This window comes from Leopardus geoffroyi, chromosome B3 (genome assembly GCF_018350155.1).
Source record: "Leopardus geoffroyi isolate Oge1 chromosome B3, O.geoffroyi_Oge1_pat1.0, whole genome shotgun sequence".
Taxonomy (NCBI): domain Eukaryota; kingdom Metazoa; phylum Chordata; class Mammalia; order Carnivora; family Felidae; genus Leopardus; species Leopardus geoffroyi.
Window position 1 is genome coordinate 23902431 of NC_059337.1, and position 27192 is coordinate 23929622.

Genomic DNA, 27192 nt, shown 5'->3' on the forward strand with positions numbered 1-27192 from the left:
ATTAGAACAAGTCTGGATCCAAGCAGGCACCATGCATTTTTATCTAGGCCATTTTTATCTTATTTTTGGTTATTAGTATTAATTTATTCTTAATACTAAATCTTTTAATCCCTTAATATAGAACATTTTCCCATGCTTTTTTGTTTCATATGTGTTAAATATTTTTTAAAAATATTTAATCTTTTGCAATTCATTTCATTTTGGAAGAACTTTATATTTTTCTGTTACATTCATAGTGATTTTACCTACTATTTCTAGTGTATTACATGTATTTTGATGAGCTAATGTGGTCCAGGTTATTTCTGCTTTGAGGTTTTCTTTGTGTCTGTCTCTTTCATACATTCTCTGTCACATACCTACCTATCTATAACTATCTAGAAACATTTATAGAATGTATAAATACCTTTATAAATTATGCATAAATACTTGTATATTTATGTAGACCATAACAAAAATATAGCTCATATTTATAAATGTATTAGAGGTGCTTGGAAAGAGGCATTGTCTCCAATGTACAGAGCACTATATAAGTGATTGTGAAAGGTTCACTATTGTTACAGATCTGTATTTTTGTCTCTTTTAGGAACCACTAAATGACTTGCTGTTGATGTCTTGATCTGTTTTCTTTTTTTGTTTCATTACATATTGAATATTTGACCATTCTATCAATTTTGCAAGAGTATTTCATACACTGTGTCCCAAATAGAATATGAATATGTACTTACCATGTCCCATCCTAGAAAAAAATAACTAAGGCCTAGTTTTCTTTTATAATTTATTCTCATGTATTTTGTTGAATCTCAAGATTTGTGGATCCCAATACTTTTAAAAGATAATCATCATGCTACCTGCTAAAAAATGTAAAATGGAGGGGCGCCTGAGTGGCTCAGTCTGTTGAGCATCTGACTTCAGCTCAGGTCATGATATCTTGGTTCGTGAGTTCGAATCCCACATCAGGCTCTCTGCTGTTAGCCTGGAGCCTATTTTGGATCCTTTGTCTATTTCTCTCTCTCTGCACTTCCTCTGCTCACACTGTCTCTTCCAAAAATAAATAAACATTAATTTTTTTTTAAATATATGAAATGTAGCAAATCCTTTATGGTGTATTACAGCTGGATACCTAAAGTACTCTGAATTATTTATAGATTAAAAATCATTCAAACAGGTTTTGAAAATAGTTATGTTCAAATCAGCACTTGAATAGTTATGCATTCCATTCCACTTGGTTTGTTAATCTGTAGTTCTCTTTGAATTTGCAATGACTCTTTTTTTTTTATTTTAGATGTTTGTTTTTGAGAGAGAGAGAGAGAGAGAACGCACATGCACAGGAGCAGGAGAGGGATAGGGAGAGAGGCAGACACAGAATCCAAAGCAGCTCCAGGCTCTGAGCCCGAAGTGGGGTTCGAACACATGAATCATGAGATCTTGACCTGAGCTGAAGTCTGACGCTTAACTGACTGAACCATGCAGGTGCCCCAGCTCTTTTTTTCTTTTTAAAGTTTATTTATGTATTTTCAGAGAGAGAAAGGGCACATGTGCATTTACCTGCATGAGTGGGAAAGGGGAAGAAGGGGCAAGAGTGTGAGAATCCCAAGCAGGCTCCACACAGTCAGTGCAGAGCCCAGTGTGGGGCTTGAACTCATGAACTGTGAGATCATAAACTGACCTGAAACCAAGAGCCAGACACATAACTGACTGAGCCACCTAGGTGCCCCTCATCTCTGTGTCTCTCTTTTTTTTAACTTTCGTAATTTCTATTTATGTTTGGAAGAAATCAGATTATATGCCTTTTAAAATTATCACACGTCTAATTCTACAAGTAGTATATGGCATCCCTGTGGTAGGGTTTAATATTTTCCCCCAAATCCTGTTAGATTTAAATGTCATATCAGTTTGGTTTTATTAATTCTTTAGTCACTTATTATAGGAATCTTTTTGATTGTAATACAGTATTTAGTAATTCATTATAAGAACACTATGAATTTTAAATATTTTAATTATATTATAGTTAACATAGATTGTTATATTAGTTTCAAGTGGACAGTATTGGGATTCAGCAATTCCAAACATCAGAGTTTATCACAAGAAGTGCACTCAATTCCCATCATCCATTTCCTTTATGATAACCATCAGTTCTCTACAGTTAAGAGTCTTGGGTTGTCCCTCCCACCTTTTCCCTTTGCTTGTTTCTTAAATTCCACTTATGAGTGAAAAGAATATGGTATTTGTCTTTCTCTGACTTCCTTTGCTTACCATAATACTCTATAGCTCCAACCACATTGTTGCAGATGGCAAGATTTCATTCTTTTTGATGGCTGAGTAATTCATTTTATATATATGTATATAATATGTATGTAAAGATGTGTGTATGCATATGTATATATACATAAATGTACACACATACATACATATGCATACATACCACATCTTTATCCGTTCATCAGTAAATGGATACCTGACCTGCTTCCATATGTTGCCCATTGTAAATAATAGTGAAAAAAACATAGGGGCGCATGTGTCTCTTTGATTTACTGTTTTTGTATTCTTTGGCTAAATACCAGTAATATGATTTTTAGATTGTAGGGTAATTATTTTTAACTTTTTCATGAACCTCCATTGGATATACCGGTTTGCATTCCAACCAACAGTGCAAGAGAGTCCCTTTTTCTCCACATTCTTCCAAATACTTGCTGTTTCTTATGTTGTTCGTTTTAGTCATTCTGACAGGTGTGTGCTGATATTTCACTGTAGTTTTTTTTTTAATGTTTATTTTTGAGAGAGAGAATGTGTGAGTGGAGGAGGGAAAGAGAATCCCAAGAAGATTTCTCTGACAGCATCGAGCCCAAATCCGTGGGCTAGAGTCCATGAACTGGGAGATCATGACTGGAGCTGAAATCAAGAGCCAGATGCTTAACCCAACTGAGCCACCCAGGTGCCCTTCTCATTGTAGTTTTGATTTACATTTTCCTGATGATGAGTGAAGAACATCTTTTCATGTGTCTGTTGGCCATCTGTGTGTCTTTTTTTTTTTTAATGTTCATTTTAGAGAGCAGAAGCAAGTGGGGAAAAGGACAGGGTGAGAAGGACAGAGGATCTGAGGCAAGCTCTTTGCTGACTGCAGAGAGCCTGATGCAGGGATTGAACTCAAGAACTGTAGGATCTTGACCAGAGCTGAAGTTGGACACTTAACCAACTGAGGTACCTGGGTGCCTCACTGTGTGTCTCTTTTGGGGAAATGTATGTTCATGAATTCTGTAATTATTTAATTGGATTATTTTTGTGTGTGTGTATGTGAAGTTGTATAACTTCTTTATACTTTGGATACTAACCTTTTATCGGGTGTGTCATTTGCAGATATCTTCTCCCATTCAGTAAGTTGTCTTTTAGTTCAATTGATGGTTTCCTTCACTATGCAGAAGGTTTAAAATATATCCCAATAGTTTATTTTTGCTTTTGTTTCCCTTGCCTCAGGAGACTTGTCTAGAAAAAAAAGTTGTTTCGGTCAGTGCCCAAGAAGTGACTGCCTGTGTTCTCTTCTAGGATTTTTATGGTTTGAGGTTTCACATGTAGGTATTTAATTCATTTTTAGTTTATTTTTTGTGTGTGTAGTATAAGAAGGTGGTTCATTGTTTTGCATGTTGCTGTCCAACACCATTTATTGAGAAACTTGTCTTTTTCTATTGGATATTCTTTCCTGCTTTGTTGATTAACTGACTATATAGTTGTGGGTTTGTTTTCTATTCTGTTCTACTTTTCTGTGTGTCTATTTTTGTGCTAGTAGCATACTGTTTTGATTACTACAGATTTTTAATACACCTTGAAGGCCAGAATTGTGATGACTCCAGGTTTGCTTTTCTTTTTCAGAATTGCTTTGGTTTATTCTGGGTCTTTTATTTTCATAAAAATTTTAGTATTATTTGTTCTAGTTCGGTGAAAAATGTTAATGGTATTTTGATAGGGATTGCATTAAATGTGCATATTGCTTTGGGTAGTATACACATTTTATCAATATTCATTCTTCCAATCCATGACCATGGAATGTTTTTTCCATTTCTTTATGTCATCTTTGGTTTCTTCCATCAGCATTTTACACTTTTCACAGTATAGGTGTTTTACCTCTTTGGTTAAGTTTATTCCTAGGTATCTTATTGTTTTTGGTAAAATTGTAAATGGGATTGATTCCTTAATTTCTCTTTGTTGTTTCATTATTGACATACAGAAAGACAGCAGATTTCCATACATAGCTTTCATATCCTGCAGCTTGACTGAATTCATTTATCAGTTCTAGCAGTATTTTGGTGGAGCCTTTTGGGTCTTCTGTATAGAGTATCATGTCGTTTGCAAATAGTGAAAGGTTGACTTCTTCCTTGCTAATTTGGGTTCCTTTATTTTTGTTGTCTGATTGTTGAGGATAGGACCTCCCTTATGTTAAGTAACAGTGGTGAGAGTGAGCATCCTGTCTTGTGCCTTACTGTAAACTATGGGTGTTTTCATAGATGGCCTTTATTACGTTGAGGTATGTTCCTTCCATGCCTACTTTGTTGAGGTTTTTTTAATTTTTTTAACATGAATGGATGTTGAACTTTGTCAAATAATTTTTCTATATCTATTGAAATGATGATGTGGTTCTCATCCTTTCTTTTATTAATGTGGTGCATCACGTAGATTGATTTGTGAATGTCGAGCCACCTTGCAACCCAGAAATTACTCTCACTTGATTGTGATGAAATGATTTTTTTCATGTATTGTCGGACTCATTTGCTAGTGTTTTACTGAGAATTTTTGCATCCATGTTAATCAGGGATATTGGCCCATAGTTCTCCTTTTTAGTGGAGTCTTGGTTTTGGTATCAGGGTAATGCTGGCCTCTTACAATGAATTTGGAAGTTTTCCTTTCTTTTCTGTTTTTTAGAATACACTGAGAAGAATAGGTTAATACTTTGGTTTAAAGTCCATTTTGTCCACTATAGTAAGTACTGCTACTCTTTCTTTTGATATCCACTTACATATGTTTTCTCCATCCCCTCACTTTAATTTGCGGGTGACTTTCTGAAATGTGTCACTTAATGGCATATAGATGGGTCTTATTTTTTTAATTTTTAATTTTTATTTACTTTTTATTTTTTTACAATTTTTATTTTCATTTTATTTTTAATTAATTACTTAATTTGTATCCAAGTTAGTTAGCGTATAGTGCAACAATGATTTCAGGAGTAGATTCCTTAATGCTCCTTACCCATTTATCCTATTCCCCTCCCACAATCCCTCCAACAACCCTGTTTGTTCTCTATATTTAAGAGCCTTTTATGTTTTGTCCTCTTCCCTGATTTTATATTATTTTTGCTTCCCTTCCCTTATGTTTATCTGTTTTATATCTTAAATTCATCATATGAAGTCATATGATATTTGTCTTTCTCTAATTCCGCTTAGCATAATACCCTCCAGTTCTACCCACATAGTTGCAAATGGCAAGATTTCATTCATTTTGGTTGTCTAGTAGTACTTACTTGTGTGTGTGTGTGTGTGTGTGTGTGTGTGTATGGAAAACATATATACACACACACATACACATCACACATCACACACACACACACACACACACACACCACATCTTCTTTTTCCGTTCATCCATCGATGGACATTTGGGCTCTTTCCATACTTTTGCTATTGTCGGTAGTGCTGCTATAAACATTGGAGTGAATGTGCCCCTTTGAAACAGTATACCTGTATCCCTTGGATAAATACCTAGCAGTGCAATTACTGGGTCATAGGGTAGCTCTGTTTTTAGTTTTTTGAGAAATCACCATACTGTTTTCCAGAGTGGCTGCACCTGCTTGCATTGCCACCAACAATGCAAAAGAGATCCTCTTTATCCGCATCCTCGCCAACATCTGTTGTTAATGGTAAGCCATTCTGACAGGTGTGAGGTGGTATCTCACTGTGGTTTTGATTTGTATTTCCTTGATGATGAGCGATGTTGAGCATTTTTTCATGTGTCGGTTGGCCATCTGGATGTCTTCCTTGGAGAAGTGTATTCCTGTCTTTTGCCCATTTCTTCACTGGATTATTTGTTTTTTGGGTGTGGAGTTTGATAAGTTCTTTATACAGTGTGAATACTAACCCTTTATCTGATAGGTCATTTGCAAATATCTTCTCCCATTCTGTCAGTTGCCTTTTAGTTTTGCTGATTGTTTCCTTCGCTGTGCAGAAGCTTTTTATTTTGATGAGGTTCCAATAGTTCCTTTTTGTTTGTTTCCCTTGCCTCTGTAGATGTATTGAGTAAGAAGTTGCTGTGACCGAGGTTGAAGAAGTTTTTGCTTGCTTTCTCCTCTAGGGGAGGAGGCTTTGATGGCTTCCTGTTTTACGTTTAGGTCTTTCATCCATTTTGAGTTTATTTTTGTGTGAGGTGTAAGAGAGTGGTCCAGGTTCATTTTTCTGCATGTTGCTGTCCAGTTTTCCCAGAACCATTTTCTGCATATTTTTTTGAGTTTATTTTTGTGTAAGGTGTAAGAGAGTGGTCCTGGTTAATTTTTCTGCATGTTGCTGTCCAGTTTTCCCAGAAACATTTTCTGCATATTTTTACCTGCTTTGTCAAAGTTTAGTTGGCCATACGTTTGTGGGTCCATTTCTGGGTTCTCTATTCTGTTTCATTGATCTGAGTGTCTGTTTTTATGCCAGTACCATACTGTCTTGATGCTAAGAGCTTTGGAATACAACTTGAAGTCTGGGATTGTGATGCCTCCAGCTTTGGTTTTCTTTTTCAAAATTGCCTTGGCTATTTGGGGTCTTTTCGGGTTCCATACAAATTTTAGGATTATTTGTTCTAGCTCTGTGAGGAATGCTGGTCATATTTCGATAGGGATTGCTGATGTTTTATTTTTTAAAGTAATTTCTATGCCCATGGGTCTAAAACTCAACTATCAAGAGTCACAAGCTCTGCCAACTTAGCCAGAGGCCCCTGGGTCTTGTTTTTACATCTACTCTGATACCCTTTGTCTCTTGATTGGAGCTTTTAGTCCATTTATGTTTAAAGTAAATAGTGATACATAGAACTAACTTCTTTGTCATTTTATTACTTGTTTTGTGGGGTGTTATTTAGGTTTTTATTTAAATTCCAGTTAATGTACAATCTAATAAGAGATTCAGGTGTGCAGTTTAGTGATTGTGCATCTCCATGCAATACCTGGTGCTCATCACAAGTGCCCTCCTTAATTCCTATCACCCACTGAACCCAACCCTCCATTCACCTCCCTTCTTATAACCATCAGTTTTTGTCTATACTTAAGAGTCTGTTTGTTTGACTCTCTCTCTCTTTTTTCCATATGCTTATTTGTTTTATTTTTTATATTCCACACATGAGTGAAATCATATAGTATTTGTCTTTTATTTTGCTTAGCATAATACATTCTAGCCCTATCCATGTGGTTGCAAATGCAAGATTTCATTCTTTTTTATGGCTAATATTCCATTGTGTATACACACCACATGTCTTTTATCCATTTATTATTTGATGGGCACTTGGGCTTTTTCCATAGTTTAGCTATTGTTCATAATGCTGCTATAAACATTGTGGCATATGTATCCCTTAAATTGTATTTTTGTATTCTTGGGAAAATACCCAGTAGTGTAATTGCTGAATTGTAGCGAAGTTCTATTTTTAATTTTTTGAGGATGTCTATTCATATCTTCTGTCCATTTTTTAATTGGACTTTTCACTTTTTGGGTGTTGAATTTCATGAGTTCTGTATAGATTTTGGATATTAACCATTTTGTCAGATATGTTATTTGCAAATATCTTCTCCCATTCTGTAGGATGCCTTTTAGTTTTGCTGTTTCCTTCACTGTGCAGAGCTTTTTGTTTTGGTTTAGTCTCAATTTATTTTTGCATTTGTTTCCTTTTCCTCAGGAGACATATCTAATAAGAAGTTACTAAGACTTATGTCAAAGAGGTTACTGCTTTTTCTCAAGATTTTAATAGTTGCTGTAGGTTTATTCTCATCTTTTTCTTTGGTTTTTTGGTTTTAAGATGTTCCTGGGTTTGTTACATTTATGTTTTTCATATCTATTACTTTTATGTTTTAAATGTGTGGTTACCGTTGGTTTATATATGCCATCTTCTGCCTATAGCAGTCTACATTAAGCCTCATGGTCGCTTAATGTTAAACTCATTATTTACTCCTCTCCCCTCCAGGTTTCATATATTTGATATCCTATTTTACATCCTTTTGTTTTATGAATCCCATGACTAATTTTTACAGAAATAATTATTTTTACTGCTTTCTGTATGCTCACATGTGGTCTTCCGTCTTCACTCAATGGAAGATCTTATTTTGTTATTTTCTATTTTTCTGTGGTCTGTTGGGAAGACAATAAGCTTTATCAAGAGACACCCAGAAGGGAGTGTTTAATTTCTTTCATTTAGTTATCAATGATAGCACTTTTTTATGTTTGTTTCAGAGTAGAAGTCACAGAATATTCTACATTGAATGTTCAGTGCTATCCCCTGCCATCTTTAAGTCTATTTACATTTTGTCTTACATGTTCAACCCCACTTCTTTGCCTTCATGAGTAGAAAATAGAGGAAAGATTTCTGATTAGGGGAAAGTACAGGAGCACTTTGTTTTTCTATCATTTTCCATGAAGAAATGACTATTTCTAATGTGGATAAGTTAGAAACAGGAACAGTGGACAGAAAAGAATCTGGAGATATATTTATACTCTCAATTTGTTTCCTTTTAAATATGATTTTTTATTCTAGTTAACGTACAGTGTTATGTTAATTAAGATGTAAAATATAATGATTGCAGAATTCTATACGTTACTTACTGCTCATTACACTGAGTGTATTCTTAGTCACCTTCATTTATTTCACCAATCCCCCTACCCACCTCCCCTCTGTTAACCATCTGTTCTCTATATTTAAGGGTCCATTTTGTTTTCCCGTTTGTCTCTTCTTTGTTTTGTTTCTTAAATTACACATATGAATGAAATAATATGGCATTTGGTTAGCTTTTTAAAGTACCAATACCATTTCTTTGCTTATTGTTTCCTTCTCTCTTATCCACCTTCTTGCTCCAGTTATATCACTTTTTTTGTAAACATCAAAGGCATATTTTTTAATACTAAGGTGATTGCAAGCCAGAAGTATTATTTATGAAATTCACTATGGTCCAGTACTTCAAATAAAAGGCTCTTTTCCAGACTAAGAATGGCATTATATTTATGAGAATGTGTATAAAGACAGGCTATCTGGTTCCTCTAAGGTGATTCAGATATTTTTATATGCAGTAAATATGTCAAAGAAGAAAGAATCTTGTTCTCAATACATCTGTTCCTCATATCTATCACTGCAAAAGGCAGGATGTACCTAATATTTTTCAGAGTTGAATTTTTAAAATTGGCAATGATAATTGAGTTTATCTTAAGTTTTAATATCATAAATTAAGAAGTAACTTATGAGGGAATTTAAAATACAATTTTGATTTTTTAAAAATTCATTTTTTGAATTAGACATTTTGGTTATAAATTTGAGGGATAAATATGAGGAAAACTGTATATAGAATAGAAATGAAAGATGAAATGGCTAGCAATGCAATTAGAAAACTGTTATTGGAAGGCACTTGAATGCACAGTAATACAAAAGTATAGAAAATCCAGATGTTGACAGTAGCATTAGAAGATATTGCAGTGGGGTTACCTGAAATCATTGGAAATTGTTAGCCAAATGCAGAAACATAAAATGTGACCTATTTCTACTGATATAGAACAGGAGGAACTTTAAGTGATTCAGGGGTTTTAATTAAAACTAAAGAAATATCAGAATTACAGAACATGGTAAACTTAATTTCTGTTTATCCTAGGAGGGAGGAAAATTTTATTTCAGATTATTCAAATTCTGGAATTGTTCAGAAAGAAAGTGATAAATTTGATGTTAAATAGCAATGGGCAAAGTAAATACCAATTGATAATTAAAGAGATATATTTAATAAGAATGCTGAAATCCCTAATTAATATAAGATATTCTAATAGAGGGAAGAAAACTACCAATAAAATATAAGTAAGTTATTTTAACAGATAGTTTATAGAAGAAATGTAAATTGTTATTAATCATGTAGAAGTACTCTTGGATATTCTTATAATTACAGTGGAAAATACAACCAGGATATCATGATCTTCTCAACTGTAAGATTTATAGTAAGTCAAGACGTTTGACAGCAGTCTCTTTCAGCAATCTGAAAGAAGGGGAATCTGGCAAAATCATATGATGTTGGGATTATAAAATGTAAAACTTTTATGGATAGGAATTAAGTATTTAGTCATCTTATAGTTACATACAACCTTATAATGGATTGATGAATATATGTAAGTTACTGTATAATTTTGGGGATGTAAGTATAAAATAATATTGGGCTACAGGAAGTGATGAGAGCAAAATGGTATTTCTGGTGATTTTATCACAACTGTTAATGGCCTTTGTTTCTGGTACATAGGTGCTATCTGAAAACAGTACAGGGCTTTCAACATAATTTTGATAAATAGGACATTGGATGTGAGAATTAGTTATGTAATGGTGTTTTATGGAATAGAGTTAGAAATAAAAGTATTGGTTAAATTTCAATTTAGGTAGGAATTCAAGGTTTTGGTGATTTTGTCAGTATCCTGAGAAAAGAATAGGTATTCCTTTAAAAGTCGTATAAGGGTAAGGGTGGTATTGTGTGTGTGTGTGTGTGTGTGTGTGTGTGTGTGTGTGTATGTGTGTAATGAACATTTCCCAAATCCTGAGCTTTCTACTTTCATTATCTTTCAGAATGATTTGAGGTAGCTCTTAAAGGATTTGGTCAATATTGCAAAGTCCTAATAGAGATACCTGAGATTCTATGTGAAAATTTTATTAATTGATTGATTTAGTTTTTAATTTAAATTCCAGTTAACATACAATGCAGTATTAGTTTCATTTGTACAAGTTAGTGATTGGACACATTTAACATCTGGTGCTCATCACAACTATGCAAAGACTTTAAAATAGGTCATTTGAGGTTAATCCTGTGGTGAGGCTATTTTGATGTCCATTAGTGAAAAATAAGTTGATTTAATCAAATATTTGAGGGCCTATTTAGTACTCTCCACTGTAGTGAGTTATGCCTACCTGGCTGGTTGATCACTGAGTGGAATTGGCAAAACTAAGAATCCTTCATGGGATGATTGCATAAATGTGAGAACTGGTTAAGTAACAGATGCATGAAGGATATACTGATGTCATTAGGTCAGGAAGATGGATGGAATAAAGAATAGATGATACTGGGGCAGCTGGGTGGCTCAGTTGGTTAAGCATCCGACTCTTGATTTTTGTCTCAGGTCTTGATCTCATGAACTCTGAGATCTATCCCTGTGTCAGGCTACATTCTGAGCATACAGGTTGCTTGGGATTCTCTCACTACATTTCTCTCTCTGCTCCACCCCTGCTTGGTGCTTGCGCTCTCCCTCTCTCTCTCTCTCTCTCTCTATTTAAATGGACAACTTCATGCATGGATTGATGGATGAATTCAGAAATGCCTTCTGGATAAGAAACAAGGATATAGGGGCACCTGTGTGGCTCAGTCAATTAAGCGACCGACTCTTGGTTCCTGCTCAGCTCATGATCTCATGGTGCATGAGTTTGAGCCCCTCATCAATCTGTCTCCCTTTCCTCTGCCCACCCCCATCAAAGTAAATAAGCTTAAAAAATTAAAAAGAAACAAGGATATGTATAATATTCAGGGATGGAATACATGTATAAATGTGTTAGTGTATATATAGGGTTATTTTTGATTTTCAAGTTTTTATTTAAATTCTAGTTAATTAATATATAGGGTAATATTGGTCTCAGGAATAGAATTTAGTGATTCATCACTTAAATATTTAAATATAACGTCCAGTGTTTATCATCCATTTAGCCCATCCCCTGCCCACCTCCCTCCATAAACCCTCCGTTTGTTCTCATGAGTTAAGAGTCTTATGGTTTGCGTCCCTATCTTTTATTTTTCCCTTCCAATATGTTAATCTGTTTTGCTTCTTAAATTACACATGAGTGAAATCATATGGTATTTTTCTCTGACTTATATACACTCTGGCTCCATCCATATCATTGTAAATAGCAAGATTTAATTCTTTTTGATGGCTGAGTAATTATATATATATATATATATATATATATATATATATATATGTATATATATTATATCTTCTTTATCGTGTATATATAGGTTAATGCAAGAGTGGAAGGGAGTGTGGATAAGATACTGTGGATATAAAGTGATAATGCAAAATGAACTGATTAATAGATGGACACAAGAATGAATGATTTGATGGATATGGGCCTAAAAGAATATATAGGTAGGTGGATTCAGGGAAGGTTAATTCCTAGATCTGAGTTACTTTAAATCACAAAGATAAATTTCTCACAGTGACAGGAATTTTTTAGGGGTCATAGGTTCATGGCAATTATTGGTAGGCCAAATGTCACAAACAGTGATAATCTCCTGTCGCTTCCATCACAGCATAAAATTTTGTTTTTTTGTCACTTTGAGAGATAACATGGAAAATTGCAAGTAACTCATGAAATAATTTCTTTACAAGTTTTTTCTTAGATAAAAGAAATCAATCATATACACGTTTTAGAAGGTAAACTTAGAAGGTTTACAAACTGTATTTCCTCCATGTTTTCAAAGAGAGTAGAAAGAACATATTAAACAATAGTAACATCTACCAAATGACACCTCTCTGGCTTCACATATTGGTTTTACTTTCTACATACACATTAAATTTTACACCCTTCTCAGTGGGAACAAAAATAAGGAATCACCTGGCTAACAGTCCAATATCTCTCCGTTGTGCACTGGAATCAGGTTATTTGCACTGATCTGTGTGTCAGTTTGCCTATTCCTGGTCCAGAGATATAGGAACTTTAAAAAAAGAAGTTATTTGTACCTAACTTCCCAGTGTTCAAGTATGGAGCAAGGATAAGGCAACCATAATAAAAGCTGCAAAATATAAAGGATAGAATGCAAGATACGTATTCATTGGAAGATATTATCTATTATGATATTGTGAGGAGGGAGAACATTTATTAGTACTTGGAAGATGCTCACTTGTCCTTTGTTCTTCCTGACACTGTATCCGCCTTCTGACATATTGTCCATACCTATTCCCTGCATAATTATTTTTAAGATAGGTGGTGTGAGATATGTTCTCTAAGGGAGGTGCAGAGCTTTTCTATTCAGAGAGAGTTGGGGCCTAAAGGTCATTTTAAGTTGTAAACAGTCAGATTTTTTAGTTCCTTAGGTACTAAAACTCAGTCAAATTAAGTCTTGGGAGAAGACTTGAGTAGCTTTTATGAGATTCTCCTTAATCTCTTACTTGTGATGATCATAGAATAATGTTTTGAATTAGAGATGCCACAAAAGAGAATGACCTGTAACAATGAGGTGTCATATGGGGGAAAGCTACTTTTATGGATCAGACCCACAAAGGTCTTTTCATGAGTAAGAAGTTAATGTTTGTTTTATTAAGCCAGTAAGATTTTGAAATTGCTGTAACTCAAAAGTGACTAATATAAATGGATAAGTTACGTGCAATAATTCAAGGATTGGTGAATGAATACATAGAATGGAGGGATGGATTGACGGTTTAAAACTTGTTTATAGGGGTGGATAGATAGAATAAAGAATGTGAGAATGAGGAATGAAATTTTTGCATAGTGTCCACTTAGGTAGATTTAAAAATTAGTGGATGCAAGATGGCATATTTTTGTTTGTTTGTTTTAGAAATAGAGCATGTGTAGGGGAGAAGGGCAGAGAGAGAGAGAGAATGTTATGCAGGCTCCACACTCTGCACTGAGCCTTAATGCAGAGCTCCATCCTACCACCCTGGAGTCATGGCCTGAACCAAAATCTAGAGACTGAGCCACGCAGGTGCTCCAAGAAGGGTATTTTAATAGAAGGCTGGAAAAGTGTGTGTAAGGAACTATTTCTTTATGTAATTGAGGGCAGAGCAATATATGAATTAGTTCAACATTGGGTGACTGAAAGAATGGATGGAAACTAGAATATTAAGTGGATGACTAGATGCAAGAATCAAGAATTAATGTTTTCAAAAAATTTTCAAAAAAATACTGGAGATATATGTGGATTGGTGGACTTGATATTCAGTGAAGGTGTAGATAGTTAGATACTTAGAGGTTAGAATTTGGATTTCAGACTGGAATGTTGGGTGCATGTGTCACGTACGGATATATGTTTAGATTAATAGGTATAGACATGGATGACTAGAGTAATGGATCAATATAGTAATCAATGCACAGATAAATGGATTGCATGAGTGTGCTAGCATTGTTGATGTTTTCAGAGTGACTTGATAGATGCATTGATGGATAGACGGTTTGATTCAAGAAGCGGTAGTACAGAAATTTTATCATTGGAAGAATAGACCAATATAATAAAATCACCGTGTAAAGTTGAATGGAAAAAATGGAGGGACTATTGAGGGAATAGGCTAATTATTTAAAAATAAGAAAAAAATTAGTGGTTGCTTTCTCATACTGTTGCAATAATAAATTTTTATTTATTTTTTATTTTTTTAATATTTATTTATTTTCGAGAGAGAGAGAGCACAAGCAGGGGAGGGGCAGAGAGAGAGGGAGACACAGAATCCAAAGCAGGTTCCAGGCTCGAAGTGTCAGCACAAAGCCCGACGCAGGGCTCAAACTCAGGAACTGTGAGATCATGACCTGAGCTGAAGTCAGAGGCTTAACCAACTGAGCCTCACAGGTATCCCTAAATTTTTAAAAAGAGCAAAACAAAAAGAAATGAAAAAAGAATTGTAGTGAGTTTATGAGAGTAGTTTCTATTATACCGACTTTTGTATATTATTTAATAACTTGAGGTCTTTTGTGAGGTTGATCAGAGTCAGCTTTACCTTATGTATTTTATGGTGGTCATTGTATATATGACAATTTCCCCATATTTTCCACAGTTTTAACTGAGGTGTTACCAGCTTAAGAAGTGAGATATTTTAGATGCTTCACTACCTGACATTTCCATATCAATCCAAATTCTTATACTTGTTTATCATTTCTGTGGACTTCATTCTTCAACAGTGCTGGTAAGAATCAGTAACACTGGTATACTATTTGTTTATATTTGACCAGTTTGATGTGGAATCAGTTTTTCATATTTTAAGATCCCAAACCATTTATGAATTCGATAAAGCATAGGATTGTCAAATTGTGGAATGATTGCCAATTAGATGGAATATAAGAGATTTTTAAAAAGCTATTAAATAAATATTGAGGCAATGTTGATATATAGATTATGTAGATTTTTACTTACTACTCTTACCTACTCTTGCCATAAAATGTGATGTTATCCAGGGACTATAATCTCTGTCAGTATACTCAGTAAATTTTAAATTCATTTAAATATTAAATGTTTTGAAATAAATACATTAGTAATGGATGGATAAAGGGAGTCAAGGAAGTCAGGCAGGTAGGGGTAAAAAGTAAAAGGATAGAAGGGCATCAGAAAGAAAATATATTAGGAAGTATAATTTGCTGCTAATAATATGGGTCTTAATGATAGCAGGAAGCTGACTTTTATTTCCAGATGCATGATTTAGGGTATTCCTAATATCAGATAAGACGGATAGACAAGAGTTGAGGAATATTCCACTATTACTCTAAAGAAGTACCTTCTTAACACCCTTTCATTTGATGAGTGAATGAAGATTTTTTTTCAGATATTTTCAAGCATTTTTTTCTTTCTTTCACAAGCATGTTTCATAAGCAAGGACCAAAGAGACTTTGACCACAGGTAAGAGCATTAACACCAATACCCTGATTTTAACTGATCTTTTTGGGTGTATTGATGGAATACATTCTTATTTGAGTTATTGGACAGTACCTTTTTTTTTCATCAAACTTTTTATGTTGGCATAACTGATTATTTTGATGTAATAGTTAAACCTAGGGTTTTGTTGTTATATCTTGTTAGTAAGCAACACTTAATGAAACTGAAATAGAAGTGTTCTTCTCTTAGGGCCATCTTCCATTAGGATCATCAGACACTGCACAATAAGCTTTCGGGAAAGCAGGGATAATGTATATGTGGGTACTCTGATAATGGGTTTTGTTTTTCGGAAAGGTTTCTGTGAAACACTATGAAATTTACAGAGCACATTTGTAGTATTTCTTTGTACCTTTATCTTTTATTTTTTAACCCTGAATGGATAATATATATTAGCACTAAGTAGTTACACGAGAAATGTTCAAAGAATGAAATAAGGTTAAATGACATGAAAATAATTTGGAATATAAGATTGGTACTCAAAAATCTAGTAGAATGATTGAAGAAGTAAAATTATAGTTTCATCATTTTCCTACAGTAAATATACCTGGTTTTTGTAGTTTGGAGATATTTAGCATTAGGATCATAGGAATTGTTTTTCATGAAATATCACTAAAATGCTAGAAGATGATATCCATTTGTCCTGATGAATGGCTTTGTGATAACCTGTTGTTTATTTTCATTTGCAATCTCTCCCTCTGTACTATCCTAGGTGGTGAACAAGTATACAAGAGGATCATAGATACCTTCCTGCAGTGGTTCCATCCACAGCATCGCCAAATTGATGTTGTTATTTCCCTATTTTTGAAGCTCATTGCATCATTGTATCTCAAAGGGCACAAGTTATAAATATAAATATAGATACAAATGTAAATATATAGATATAAATATAAATATAAATATATAAATATAAATATAAATATAAATATAAACATAAATCTCCCCAGGAATAGAAGTGGTCTGCTTTTTGGCAAGTAATGGTCAAGAATGTTAAGTACTTCTTTGTTCTCTGACTATATCTTGAGCTTTTCTCTATTGTTATTTACTTCATTGATTTTTTTTTTTTCTCTATGTTTTACTTTACAAGTGGGAATGAGATTTGCATGTGGTAAATGTAATTAATGCAACCCCATGGACACCTTGGTCATACCAAAGATTATAACCAGGCTATCTCACAAACTGAGTACCTCCTATGTGCCAGTTTGGATACCATTTGTAAAATGCGTTGTTACGTCATTTGAATCATGAACCCTCAGTTGTTAGAGTGGTTGGTCCAAAACAATAGCCTCTTAAAACATTTGTGTTACATGCAAATAGATATTCTGTAGTTTTAGTTTTTATTCAACCTAGTAGATCTCACTCTAGAACACGATCAGAGCCTGACCATAGTTGACCTCTTCCTTAGTACCCAAATTTAAGACTTGGATGCTGTCACAACTCTGGTTGTTTAAGGTAGAACCAGACTCTTTAACTGACATTTTTAGCCTTGGCAATGCCATCCTGTAGAACACATGGTTCTATGATTTTATTGGTATCACTGGAATTTTGAAATTGGAGTAAAGAACTCAAGGCAACCAAGATATTTCACTTTTATTCGCATTATCCTGACTTTTATTTGTTTTCTGTTTAATCTAAATAGGCTTAATACAGATGGCTGTGTTTATTGGAAGTTTTAATTGACTACTTCTAAAATATAAACTGTATTGTAATCAGGGAACTACTATCTGCATTGCCCAACTTGTCTTAGTAGACAGGTTTGACACATGGCACACTGAAATAGGGCCAATAATAGGATTATTAAACAGTTTAAAGCAAAATTTGGTCATTCATCCTTCATCTTTCATTCCTACTTCCTAGGTGTAACAAGCATTAATCAGTTATGCTACAGTTAATATTTCTAAGCTCATACAGTTTATGCACAATTTATTTTACAAATAAGACATTATGGTTTTTGCAGCTATATTTTTTTATTAAATATACTCTGGATGTATTTCTAACCCAATAAATGTAGTTTCTCTACAGACTTTTCATTTGATGGAAAGTACATATCCTAATGTGGGTTTATCCATTTCTCCATCTTGGGAAATTCAGATTAAATTATATATATATATATATATATATATATTTTTTTTTTTTTTAATACATAACATTTTATGCATATATATTATGCAGTTGATGCACTTGGGCTCCTAATTCTGTAAGATAGATTTCTAGTTGTGGCATTGTTGGATCATCAGTTCTGCATACTTGTGATTTCAGTAGGTATTATGAAATTGCCCTTGAAATGTTTTCTAGGCCAGAACACAGCTGTGGTGTATTGGCAGTGATAATTTTCATGAAAAACTTACGCTGGATAGATATTATCAATTCTTTAAATTTTTAATCAATCTAATTAGGTGAAAGTCATATTTTTAACGTAAGCCTAATTTAAACAGTAAATGGCCATGGATTAAAAAAAGACAAATAGTGATGAATTACTTATTTAAGACAAAAAACAATGGTAGTACACATTTCTTCCAATCACAAGAGTCCTCCTATTTTTTAGTTAGAAACCAATGATCTTTTCTAAGTATAATGCTTCTTGGAAGTTTATGAATACCTTATTCCAGTTTTTTTTTACGTTTTATTTTTGAAATAATTTTATATTTAGAATTGTAAGAATCTTACAGAGGTGCCCCCCATGTACTCTTACTGAAACTTTTTCTACATTGTTTGTTCTTTCTCTTCTTTACTGCTCTCCTCCTTTGTCTATTTTTCCCTCTTTATTCTCTTTTCTCTGTCTCCACAATCCCATATTGTTTTTATTTTATTCATTTTTTTTTTGGGAGAGATAGAGTGAGAGAGAGTGTGAGTGGTGAAGGGGCAGAGAGGGAGGAAAATACCAAATCTGAAGCAGGCTCCAGGCTCTGAGTTGTCAGCAAAGAGCCCAACGTGGGACTCGAACTCAGGAACCACCAGATGATGACCTGAGCCAAAGTCGGATGCTCAACCGACTGAGCCACCGAGGCACTCCTTTATTAAATATTTTTGAGTAAGGTAGAGATATTAATGTCTCTTTAACCCAAATGCCTCAGCATTCACTCTCTGAGAACCTGCAAATCCTCTTATATTAATTTTGGTGCAATTTTTTGAATCATGAAATTTGTTAGTAGTATAAGCATACTACATTAATAACAGTCTATCATTAAGTTCACCAGTCTAATACTGTTCTTTATGGCAATTTCTTTCATCCTTCAGGACCTCGGAAAAAAAGATCTTGTATTGTGTTCAAGCGTCATGTTTGTCTAGTCTTATTTAATCTGGAGCAGTTTCTCATTAATTTTTGTCCTTTAATGATGATTGTATTTTTGAAAAAGTATTGGATAATAGTTTTTTAAATATCCCTAAAATTTTGATTTGTTTTGTTTCATCCTGAATAAGTTTAGGTTATGCATTTTTGACAAGAATAACTGATGTGTGTCTACCTCTTATCAACTGGAAAATGATATCACTTTATCCTATTATTGGTGACATTAATTTTGATTACTTGGTTTAGTTGATGTCCAGTATCTATTTTAAAGTTAACATTCCTTTGTAATTAATAGCTTTTCTGTGGGAAGATCATTTGAGAGTATAAATTTCCTATTTGTCATCAAACTTTTACATTAGTAATTTTAGTAGTTACAGGTGATTCTTAACAGTATCACTGGTGATTTTCCAAAATCTCTGTTCTTGGTTATGCATATTAGTTGGTAGTTAGGAGGAATTTATGTATCATGGTTTGTGAGAAATATTTACTAAACTATTTACTGAAAATACTTAGCAAAAAAAAAATGAGATGGTGATGGACAGAAAAAAGTAGGGGAAGGGTTAATTGAAGGGTTTAATGAAGTTTACGTCTAAACTATGGAGTAAAATGCGGATGGCACATAGAACTCTCTCATACATGGTTTATGCAATGCATTCACATGGCAGAGGGAGAAAAGCATGTTTTGAGTCATGAGTTCCAGCTAGAGAATGTGACAGTGCCATTATTATTATTGGGAAGGTGTTCAACAATTTTTTTGAACTGACTGTGAGGCATAGCAGTAGAGTCCAGGTTCAGATGCACTTGATACTCTATTTAGGTGGTAAATCAATAGTGTTCCTGTTTTGTTTGTCATTGCTTTGTTTCTATAACCCTTTAGAGATCTGAGATTGATGGCAAATGACTGTATTTAAGGTGCTTTCTAAAGATAAACACTCAGCCTGAAATGTTCTTAGTCATCTGAATATGATTGTCAGAGGTACAGGCCATCTGATACGAATAGAACTGTCCTACAAATTTATAAATTATAAACTAATGCAGTGTATTTACAGGGGCTATATCTAAGGCTTTGGATCAAAATGGTGATCTGAATACTCATGGCCTCTGTATCCAACTTTGCATTTAGTCTTTAATAACAAGTTCATTAGCAGAGGCTCAGCAAATATTATCATTAAGTATATAATGGAGAAAATGGAAGTAGGCCAAAATTACTGATTGTATTCAAATGGAATATTAATTAAATGAATGTGCAAATAAATAGGTAAAAAGTAATCAGTGAAGAAACTTTCCAGGTGAAGGAGAAAAAAAAATAAGTAGGAAGCCAGGGACCAGGGAAAGTCTGTTATTATATTAATATAGTTTCTTTCATACATAACATAATAAGGGTATCTTGGCATTTTCCTGGCTAAAACACTTTCCTCTTTTTTATGAGGCCACATGTATCAAATTGTTGTTTTTATATTTTTATTAAGACAGTTTTATTACCAGGTTCAAAAATTGAGCCTCAAATTTTATAATCTCCATGATGTGAAGGGAGTTTTTAAAAAATAAATGGAGATCACAACAGGAGAGCCTGTTACTATTTATTCTCTGTGATTATGATAGAAACTGTGCTGCCAAAACCTTTTTCATACAGGAAGAAGTGTAGAGAAGTCCAAAAGAGAACTCAGCCTTTCAAATGTCAAATCTAAATGGAATCCATATGTCCTTATCCTGGAGAATATGTAAAGGAACAACATAGCTGTATCTTTTTCATGAAGAAAGGCATTTTCAAAGTGTAGCAGTCCATGAAGTTGAAGTGAGAATGCAGATGACAGTAAACACATGGCTGAGCCCAAAACACTGACTTCCCCTTAAAAAAAAGGCCCAGGAATTATAGTGAAGTCTCTGTAATCAGGTGAAGCTTCTTCCTCCCAGAGAGAGCAGTGTGAGGTAGACTAAGAAAAAAGTTAAGGAGAAGATTATAGCCTCCTATCTCTTCCTATATTAAGAGTTTTACTACTCTGGTAAATAATTTGCACAAAAATCCAGGCCTGTAGCTATTCTGATAATTGGTTTAATAGGCGAGCACGTTAGGTTAGTTCCGAGGCAAAACTATGCAATTGATTTAAAATACCAGCTTTGTATTTGTTTGACAGTTTCAGATAATTCTGTACTATGTTGTTCTACATAGTTAATCATATTAGATCATATAACAACTATATTATCTTTAATTTTACCACAAAATAAATTCAAAAATTGGTATATCCTTCATATTCAAGAATTATAGACCCTAAAAAGTCTTTCCTCCCACAATTTCTCATTCAACATTTTCCAAGTTAGAGTGTTTTAATTTAGTGCTTGGGGCAAGAATTATTGCTCTGTTCAATGACTGTATTTTATTCATTACTAACATGACAACTACTTTTTTTTTTAATTTCAATTTTTGGCTTCTACCATTATTAAATTTTCTATATTTTTGTATATTCAAACAAGTTAGATAAGATAAGGGTTACTGGATAAAGTATTAATAAGGTAGCAAGAGAGGAAGTAAGAAGGCAAGTTACATGGTTATTTAATAGTCATATGATAGGTGTACTAGGTTGATGGCATAGAATCATTGAGATGCAATGGGATTTAGGATGTATTCTGAAAGTATTGTCCTATTTGATAAAGTATTGAATGATACTGGGGGAGACAAGAAGATTCATATAGGATATATGATCAGGACCTCAACAATTGACTAATGGTGATACCATTTACTATGTTGGGCAAAATTGAGTTTCTCAAAATGCGTAAGAAAGAGATCTGTTTTGCCTGTTTTATATTTATATTAAACTTAAGGGTTAATATTTTTGTATAGAAATATGACTTGGGCACAGGAGCCAAATTGGGGATTTAGATATTACTTTGGATGAATCAGTACAAGACTTACTTATGGACATGTGAGATCATGAGATCTAGAGATGGCATATATTTGGGAGTAAGAATATATTCACCTTAGGATTGTCTCATGGATGCTTTAGAATTTAGATATGAGTAAATGAGAATCCATTGTCAACATTGTCAAGAGTAGCTAGCGTCTTTGAGTAAACACTAAAGGATTTTGTTGTACTTGAAGGGAAATGAATGCATTTCAAAAAATAATGGGGTAGCAGTTGGCTTTCACATGACATTGAAATGCACAGTTAATTTTGGAAATAAAGAGAATGTCATTGATTTTAAATAAAAACGCTATATGGTGGGGGATGGTAGGTAGTACTTTTAATCAAAGGAGCACTGTAAGTCCATAAAGCACCTTGTAATATTGTTACCAGTGTCAACCTGACACATACACATGCTGATATCTTGTGAGTCGCTTGCATGAATCATAATAAAATAAAGATGCATCTCAATTGCATAGTTTCAAATCCTCTTCAGTATTCCATATTCTATGCATACAGGATAGAATGGCTGTCTTCATTACAACTCCTCAGTTTTTCAGTAATAACCTTTGTGCAACTTTATCCTTTGAGTTTCCAGTTGCATTGTGTTGATCTTCTCCTACATCCATTGGCCACAGTAGACTATCTCATTAAGGCAAGATTCCTCACTAGTTCCAGAGATCTTGGCATTTGTGAGGTGTTGAACAGACTGTTGAAGAAAGGAACAGGTAAGGGGCCAAGTGAAAGAAAAATTTACAACCTAATGGTGGACAGATGAAAGGAGCATGAGGAAAGGATGGTGCTGGGAATCAAGTGAGTAAAGCAAGACAGAATGTACAGAAGGTAGAATTTTGAAGAATGGAGCTATTAGAACAAGGTCAAACTGTCCTGAAGGTACATTTTAGATACTAGTTCTATAGGATACTAAATAATATCACTAATGTCAAGGAGAAGATAAGAATTTGGACAGTGATCTTTTTTTTTTTTTTAGTTTGTTTATATTGAGAGAAAGTGAGAGCATGAGCATGAGCTGGGAAGGGGCAGAGAGAGGGAGAAAGAGAATCCAAAGCAGGCTCCACAGTGCCAGAGCAGAGCCTGATGTGGGGCTCAAACCCATGAACTGTGCAATCATAACCTGAGCTGAAATCAAGGGTTGGATACTTAATGGACTGAGCCACCCAGGCGCCCCATGGGTAATCTTTCTTAATGGAGTCTGGGATAGTTCCAGAAATTTATTAAGCATTGTCATTCCCTAATGTTTTAGAAAGGAGTCTGGAAATTTTTGTCTAACCAGTCTAAGTTAGAACCATTTAATTTATAACACGCTTTATTCCTCCAACATTTCACTTGACAAAATTTGTTTTATTTCTGCGTCTTAATAGACTAGAAATAATGAGCTCCTTTTGACAGGGATATTTTCCTATTCATATTTGACTTTCCATTACAGAGCCTAGTATATAGCAGATACGTAATTTTATTTTGTAATTGTGTTGACTAGCTTCTTGTTTAGTGTGTGGATGAGTGAGTTTTTGGTGAATTAGTCAATCACTTAAAAGGCTAGGAAAGTAAAATTTAAGAGACCCAGTACAAGGTAGCTCCTGTATGATGTTTTTTGGGGGTGTTTTGTCCATGACTGAGGAAATCATAGATTCTTCGGACTCTGCTATGTTGGAATTTGCAAGTGTAGATTTTAGTATAGAGAAATTGAATATCTGCTGGATTAGATTTTTTATGATAAAAAAAATGGGTTGAGTTATAAATTCCCATTGATAATTGTGAAGGAGTAGAATGCGAACCTTGTTCTCTTTCCTGCTGATAAGGCATGTAGCATTGGTGTCCTTTTTTTCTACAGTGTTCCCTCATACAAAAAAATAAATAACCCAAATAGGAAGCTTTACGGATAGAATGAATATATTTTTTTAGTATTTCTCTTTTTTAAAAAAATTTTAATGTTTATTTTTGACAGAGAGAGTGAGAGACAGAATGTGATCGGGGGAGGGGCAGAGAGAGAGGGAGATACAGAACCCGAAGCAGGCTCCAGGCTCTGAGCTGGCTCAAACTCACAGACCACGAGATCATGACCTGAGCCGAAGTCAGACACTCAACTGACTGAGCCACCCAGGCGCCCCAACACTTCTCTGTTGTGGACAGGTCAATGATAAGACATTAAATTGTAGCATGTAGTCACTTACTAATGGCATTTAATTATTAAAAGGAACAATATTGTACACTTTATATGGCTGACATCAGTGAGACAATTCAGTGTCCTTATAATACTATATTAATATTGCTGTTTTTGAATTTTAACTTTTGAAAATTATTCTTTTGCGTATCTATATGCCATTCTACCATGCTAAATATGGTTATTTCCCAAAAGTATGATAGTTTTAATCATCTCTTTGACCCAGTGCACTTGTTTAGTATTGAGATTCAGGCGTGTTGGAGAAAAGTTTACTGACTAGTGATGTATCAGGTTATGTATTTGTTTCTAATGATAGTCCAGGAGAGAAACAGTGAAGAAAACAAGAAACTAATTGTATGTGAGCTTTTCTTGTTCTTAGGTTTGGAAAGTCTAGAAGAGTAAGAACACTCTCCTTTGTTGAGACCATTAAAAGGTGAAAACTGCCCTTTCAACAGGAGTTGACTAAGTTGTCATAGTGTGTTGATTTCTAGAAAGACAATGAAACAAATAGGATCTGTACTCCTTGCTTTCCTTCTGGCTTTTAGTCAGCTGTTCCAAGTAAGGTTAAGACATCTTCTGACTCATTACCCTTAGACTTCATACCTTCAATAACTTTAGAAAAGTTTCAATTTGGAGTAGTTGTAGATCCAACCAATTCCTTGTTAAATTGTGTCACTGTATCATGATTTCCTTCATAATATTGTATGTACATTGTCATTCCCTAACTAATGGTTTAGAAATCACTTTTTTTTTTAAGTAATCTCTACAGTCAACATGGGGCTAGAACTCATGACTGTGAGATCATGATCCTGAGTCATAGGCTTGAACAACTGACTCAGCCAGGTGCCCCAAGTCTAGAAATCTTTGGCTCAACCTGGACCCCCACACCTTCATACCTCCTTTCTGTTACGGGAGAACGAGCATCTGAATGCATCTATTAATAAAATGGTAAATTTGGGATAAGATCATTGTTGAATGGCACCCAGATCTGAAGTGTCTCAGGATGGTCAGTACGCCTTAATGTAAATAGCTGCATTCATTGAATCCTATTTGCTTTGGCTCCCTACTTCAAACTCTTAAATGTGTTTATATCCTTATCAATGTACATACCAGTTTTGATTCATTTTATGCCTTGTGTTGTGTCTTTTTGCCCCCACAAAAAATACTCAATATAAGATATATATATATTTATATCAATTATATATATATATTTATATCAATTATATACATTTATATCAATTTTATATATATATATATATATATATATATATATATATATATATATATATATTGAGCTCCTACTTGACAGGGATTTTTTCTATTATCTTGTCTTATGCTGCAATGTCTGAAAGTAAGAATTTCATTAAAACTTGTGAAATAAACATGTATAAAAGAATGAGTCATAAATGAGGTCATAAATGATGAGAGAACGAATATAACAATAATGGAGTGATAGTGTGATTCAGATAGACAAATGATGTTATTTGAGTATTTTGGGAATCTCTCCTGTTTAACAATGTTGAAAGAGAAGAACATAAAATTTGATGATTTTCTTTTCCTGAGACGTAGACATGTAGATACTAACTCTGAGAGTAAAGTGGTTTGCACATCTTCCTCAACTTACATTGGGGTTATGTCCTGATAAACATATTGTAAGTTGAAAATGTCATGAGTTTAGGGGTGCTTGGGTGGCTCACTCAGTTGAGCATCTGACTTCAACTCTGGTCATGATATCATGGTCCGTGGGTTCAACCCCCATATTGGAGGGCTCTGTTTTGACAGCTCAGAGCCTGGAGCCTGCTTCAGATTTTGTCTCCCTCTCCCTCTCTGCACCACCACCCTGCTCGCACTCTGTCTCTCTCAGAAATAAATAAACGTTTTAAAAAAATGTCATGAGTTGGAAATGCATTTAATAAACCCAACATACCAAACATTATAGCTTAGTCTATCGTATTTTAAATATGTTCAGAACATTTACATTAGCCTACAATTGGGAGAAATCATCTAACATGAAGCTTATTTTATAATAAAATGTTGAATATCTCATGTAATTTATTGATTACTGAAAGTGAAAAGCGGAGTGGTTGTATGGGTATAGAGTGGTTATAAGTTCATCACCCGTTTGCACTAATTACTGTCTGGCTGCCTGGGAGCTGCTACTTGCTGTCTCTCCCTAGCATCACAAGAGAGTATCATGCTGTATATCACTAGCCTGGGAAAAGGCCAAAATTCAAAATTTGAGCTTCAGTTCTACTGCATATGTACTTTTTTAGACCAACATAAAATTTAAAAAAATCATAAGTTGAACCATTATAAGATAGGGACTGTCTGTATTTTCAAATAATGGGTAAAACCCATTAAAATGTCTGAATTTGGGAAATTCAAATAGGATTGTTCTTGCAGACTCCCTTCTAAGTATATGTTCCTTGTGAATGTTTTATAATTCTCATTTAGCCATGGCACTTGGCTAACTCTTTAATTTTTTCAGGGAAGGGAGAGGACCACCACTGATAACCACTTTGGGCCTATCTTCAGGTTTATTGTGATGCAAGGGAAATGCTCTCTGCTCCCTGTGGAAATATAAGGGCTCAATTGTGTCATTTGCTGTGACTTTTGTTTGATACTGCTTAAAAACTACTTTATTCCTAAAATTTTTTTAATTGAGATATAACTGACATACATAGTTATAAGATCTTTAAAGTATATCTGTAAAGTGATATTTAAAGATAATTTAATATATATATATTATATACACAAATGTATATGTGTATATACACACATAGTTTTATAATTGAAATAATAATTACAATTACATGTTTTAAATTATATAATATTTTTTCTATATCCATCTTATGTATACACACACCTCATTTTTCCTTATTGAGTCATTTGGGGTTTTTTGTTTTTGAGTCCTTTGTTAATGGACATGTGGATTCTTTCCATA

At 34.0% G+C, this 27192-nt stretch overlaps 1 long non-coding RNA gene across 1 annotated transcript; it reads left to right on the plus strand.

Moving 5' to 3' along the window:
• The first annotated feature begins 3543 nt into the window (after positions 1–3543).
• LOC123582622 lies at positions 3544–17898 on the plus strand. The gene is made up of 4 exons (XR_006704485.1): positions 3544–3566; positions 15009–15137; positions 15805–15844; positions 16590–17898. It is a non-coding gene; the product is annotated as an uncharacterized LOC123582622 (long non-coding RNA).
• Positions 17899–27192: the final 9294 nt, after the last annotated feature.